The 5,477-nt window shown below is 43.1% G+C and overlaps 1 long non-coding RNA gene across 1 annotated transcript; it reads left to right on the top strand.

The window, feature by feature from the left end:
• Positions 1-1,679: 1,679 nt before the first annotated feature.
• LOC106892201 lies at positions 1,680-5,477 on the top strand. Its single transcript, XR_001412829.1, has 2 exons — positions 1,680-2,069; positions 5,076-5,477. It is a non-coding gene; the product is annotated as an uncharacterized LOC106892201 (long non-coding RNA).

Genomic DNA, 5,477 nt, shown 5'->3' with positions numbered 1-5,477 from the left:
GTCCTCCCCACTCCCAGGGACCCAGAATAACTTCAGGTATTTTATAGTCTATTACTGTGTGTAGCATCTCTTTTCCCAAGTCACTCCTTTTATGTGGCTTCCTCCTTAAAGTAAGGATTTTTAGGAGTTGAAAGTAGCTGTTCTCAGTCCCATCAGCTTGGGATGCCTTCTTTGTTTATTAACCTCCTTGCAAAATTAGAAACTTTAACCAGCAGGCAAGAATTTTCTTCATTAAAAAAACCCAAACTAGTGAGGGAGTAGCTGTGGTGATCTAGGGGTATGCAAAGACAGCACATGCTCCAAATTATTTTACGGCTTTTAAAAGTGCTGACTAATTTAGAGGACAGGACAGTGATTGTCAAGAAGGACATGTAGTGTTCTGTTTTGATGGAATTCAGCAAAACATTTTGGAGAGTTAGAGATCAGTACAGGCTGGGGGGGACCTGCTGGAGAGCAGCTCTGAGGAAAAAGACCCAAGAGTCCTGGTGGACAACAGGATGCCCAGGAGCCAGCAATGGGCCCTTGTGGCCAAGAAGGCCAATGGCATCCTGGGGAGCATCGGGAAGAGTGTGAGCAGCAGGTGGAGGGAGGTCATCCTGGTCATCCTGCCCCTCTGCTCTGCCCTGGGGAGGCCCCATCTGGAGCACTGGGACCAGTTCTGGGCTCCCCAGTTCCAGAAGGACAGGGAACTGCTGGAGAGGGTCCAGCAGAGGCTACAAAGATGATTAGGAGTCTAGAACATTTCTCTTATGAGGAGAGGCTGAGGGACTTGGGCCTTTTTGGTCTGGAGAAGAGAAGGCTGAGGGGGGGATCTGATCAATGCTTATAAATACTTAAAGGGTGGGTGTCAGGAGGATGGGGCTGGTCTTTTTTCAGTGGTGCCCAGGGACAGGACAAGAGGAAATGGGCACAAACTTGAATAGAAGAAGCTCTATCTAAACATGAGGAGGAACTGGTGGTGGAGTCTCCTTCTCTGGAGACATTCAAAACCTGCCTGGACACGTTCCTGTGGGACCTGCTCTGGGTGGCCCTGCTCTGGCAGGGGGTTGGACTGGATGATCTCCAGAGGTCCCTTCCAACCCCATGGCATTCTGGGATTCTGTGACCTGCAAGCATTTCCCATAAGACTTATTTCTTCCCCACCCTGTTCCTCTGTCACAGCACATATCTGCATTTGACAGCCAGAAGCAGTAGCTGGCAGCTTACCTATCAAAAAAAAGACATCTGGAACAAGGGTAGGCCCTGACAGATTACTCTGTGTGACTGGGTTAGTGGTAGCTGAAGTCTAATGTGAACCTGAGAGAGCTTCACTAGGAAACAAAAGCAGCAACAGGCATCACGTAACCTATGCAGAGAGAAGGGATGGATAGGAACTACCTTCTGCTAATTAAAAAGTGCAAGGAAAGGTATAAATCCTAAATCCACATAGGAGTGTGTTTTGCAGTGTCCCTTCAATGTATATTTCTGCTGATATTTGAAACTTGTTGTTAATGTCCCAAAAGGCAACAGTGTACCATCTAAATGGTCTCACTTTTCAACCTTGTCCTTCACAATAGCATTTTACCTGCAGAACAGCAGAGGACATGCCTGGCTGTGGCACGGTGCTTTCTAGTTCTTCTCTCCAGAAATGGGTCTTTTCTCACTTGTCATTTGGACTTGCCGCTGGCTGCAGCTTGCTTACCTGTGGGACTTTGTGGTGCATATCAATAGACAGAGATTCATAGATACTCCAGCTTATATCAAAACATCCCTTCTTCTAACTCCCCTGTATACACAGATCCCTGGTCTGTGTTGTTTTATACGTAACTTTTTGGTGGTGGTTGTTTTTACTGTTGTTTTAGTTTGCTTTGCACTGAATTACTGTCTGTATGAATGTAACCTAGTTATATCTATCTAAAAGTATAGCATGAGAAGAAGAAAATAATTTGTTTTCCTTTTAAGATTGCATCCATCCCCAAGTCCAGCTTCAGAAAAGTCACTTGTGCCTGCTCAGGACCCTGAACGGTCGCTAACGGAGTACATCCACCGCCTGGAGGTCATCCAGCAGAGACTGGGGGGCGCGCAGCCAGGTAACAACCACCTTGTCACCCCTCACAGCTGCCAGCAGCCTGGGCTGCTTTTTGCAAGGTTCTTCCAACATACTGCTTATAACACTTACACTGTGTAAAGAGCATCATTTTAATGAACAATTTTAATTATTTGGGGAGGGGGAAGAGGAGAAAAAATTAAGCAAGTCTCTGAAATGAAACCTTTTTATGAATCATATCTAAAACTAATCAAGGTAAAGCATTTCTCAGAAGAAGTTCTTAGTGAAATTCTTCAGCGATAAGGCTGAATAATTTCATATGATTTCCAACCCCTCCTGTTACCAAGTCTAAATAAGCAAATGTTGCAGTTTAAATGAAGTTGTGTATAGAGTTAATTTGCTTTAAAGTCAAAGAGAACCATTGTAATAGCTGAGCAGGACTTTCTCTGCAGCACAAACTATAATACTTCCCTCATTTACTGCTTCCTTATATTCCATAGCAGATTTTAAAAAAACATAATAAATTGGAGGCTGGTAAAAACAGCCGTCTAGTTCTAAGATTGATTGAAGAGCATACAAAGGTTTGTGGTGGCACTTATCTTTGTTATCATAAACAATGCCAACTAATTTTTAGACTGTGTTTACTTCAACTAATACTCTAGTTACTCACTCTTGTTATGTCTTAGTTAAATCATGGAAATTCCATGTGCCAAGGAAGAACTTATAAACTGTCATCATGTCATCCTCAAATCATCTCCTATCAAGATATAATTAGATGTGTTTTCTAATGTTTTGCTATTCTTGAGACTCCTGTCTAAGCCTTCTCCAGTGTATTAGTATCTCTGGATTATGAAAACAGAGCTGGACTTGCGGCTGCTGTGTCATTTCTGCCAGACCAAATCTGCAGATGACTTGTTTCCTGTTTATAGGTGTGACCATTCTGTGGCAGGGGCAGACTCCTGGTGTCTCTCTTCCCACCACAGGGCAGCAACGTACATCAAACAGCAACACAATATCTATACTCGGGTGCACACAGAGCCGGTGCGCTCGGCCCACGCCGCAGCTGTGCCAGGGAAAGCCGTGCTCCTGGGGGAGGGCACCCACGGGAGCTCAAATCACTGATAGGGATGGGATCGTGGTGACCGTGGTCCACATCTGTATCACACATAGATAGCTTCGTCTAGGCCAAGGGAGAAGCACAAAGCTCCAGCGCTGCCTCCTGTGTGGAGGTCTTTGGAGCATCTTCCCCAAAGCTTGCTTCACCCATCCAGGGTTGTGTTGGTCTGAGCTAGTGTGGACCACCAGGTGAGATAATGCCATTGGTGTTTTCATCCAGCCTTTATCCTTTTCATCTGCTATTGCTGCTTCCTTTCCCGTGTTCCTTCTGGCTGCTCATCCACACAATCAATTTACTTCATCATGCTACCTTTGGGTCAGGTCCTTGATCTCTAGGCAAGCACTGATTACTTTTTTCCACCAGCCACGACTCTTGAGTTCCCATGATTTCAGCCAAAAGCTGAAAAGATTCCAAGGTAGATACTTGGCTGTGGTGCTATGGGAGGGCCACGGGGATCTCTTCACACATTGCACATGCACATCTTAGATTTCTTTCACCGAAGCATAACATTGTCATGTTTCCCAGGCAGACTTGCCTCCCGTAATTGTCTTCTGCTTTTGCCTGAAGAAGTGTCGCTTTATAATGATTGTGCCAAGATGAGAAAAATATTTGACCATACCTGGAAAATCTCTTCCAGTCACCAGTACTCTTAGTGCTGGTCAGCAGATCATTTCTGTGGTGGTTTTTATGGGAGAAGAGGTGGAGATTAAATCCCTGATCACAGTATTAAATTGTGAGTCTTGGCCCTGCAGTCACTGCAGATGCTCATTTAAGTAGCTTCTGCGCTGGCTCCTCAGCAGTACCAGATCTGAACATTTAACCTCTTTGGTAGAGGTGCTGTATTGTTTGCACTTGGTTCTCCACAATCTGTAAAAGGCATTATGAAGTGTGACTTACTGACTTTCCTGCTTTTGGAAAAATAATGACTTAAGTTAATTTCTGAGGCAATTTTTTTATGATGACGTTGCATTCCTAACATGTATTTACTGTTAACTTTGAAAAATTAAGCTTTAAAATTATGTGTTTCTCTAGGAAGAGAGGAATCTTGTCTTTGTCAACGTTCACAGGAGCTTTGGTATAGCTGGGCAGCAGCTCTGGGGAAAGTCTAAAACACTGCCTGTTTTCTGCTGCTCTGAGTTGATCTAATTAAAAAAAAAAAAAAAGTTTAAAACCCAATCAAACAAAAAAGGCTAACTTTGCTTACAAATCCCAGTCTTGCTAGTATCACTAAATTCAACAGCTGCAGTGACAGTTCCACGTGGGAACTGTGATACTGTTCTCAGCAGGATTTTACCTAGAAACCTTAATACAGTGACTTTGTGGTTTTTTTTTCCAAATCCTGCAGTTGTTTATGGCAGATGCAGAGAGAGGAAACAAATTTTAGAATTGAAACCTGACAGCATTTCTTAGAAATAAGGTGGTTTGCTTTATGCTAAGTATTCTACAGCTGGGACACCATTAATAGCAATTTTTGTGGAAAGTGCGTACTGGTCTTGTAATTTTCATGTTCCCAGAATGATGATGTTGGGAATTACAGAATGATGTTGCACCCTTTAGAACAGTGGTGTAAGCAAAATGGTTTCCCAGTTTCTAATGAACATTAAAACACCTACTGAGTGACAAGATGTTGTCCAGCAACAGGATGGGTATTGAGTCATTATCAGGGTGGTGGGGTTGACGTGAGCAGCTGCATGGCCATGTGTGAAGGCGGCCTGCGATTGAGCACTGGTCTTAATGGTGAGTGTTCACTTTGGCAGAGGTGTGAGCTTTCAAATCTTGTTTTGTATTGTTCCTGGGTGCTTTATGAAAATGGTAATTGCTTCAGCGTAGCTCGTATGAAGCCCATTGAGGAAATGATGTGCCACTAACTGCACCCGGTTGCTTCATAACACAAACAGCTTTCTAATATTCATTTGTTTTATTTATATTTAGGACAAGTTCCAGGCCCACCTCGCCAGAAACACATGAAAAAGTGATGATAACACTTCTGAAGTCTGTACTGTGAACCTCTCCGAGTTATTGCTTCCTTCAGAGTTGGTCCATGCCGAAGGGAGGCAGTTGTGATCTCTTCTGCAACTGAATAATGGGCAGTGCTTTTGCGTCCGATTTTTATATGACTCTTTTTATTATATTTTAGTACTGTAAGAGGAAATAACTTTTAATTAAGAACAATATTTTACATTCTTGTGTGAAATTACTACTACGTTAACAGCTGAAGTGTGCCTGCATCACTGTGTTGTAAGTTGCAAAGTGTCCCTTTGGTGTTTATTTTTCTATAGTGTATAGCTGGATTCCTTGTAAAAAAAGTAATTAAAATGGCATTTTATTAATGAA

Source organism: Calidris pugnax, unplaced genomic scaffold (assembly GCF_001431845.1).
Source record: "Calidris pugnax isolate Ruff unplaced genomic scaffold, ASM143184v1 scaffold75, whole genome shotgun sequence".
Lineage (NCBI taxonomy): Eukaryota > Metazoa > Chordata > Aves > Charadriiformes > Scolopacidae > Calidris > Calidris pugnax.
Note: the sequence above shows the minus strand (reverse complement) of the source record. Positions and strands in the feature narration are given on the sequence as shown.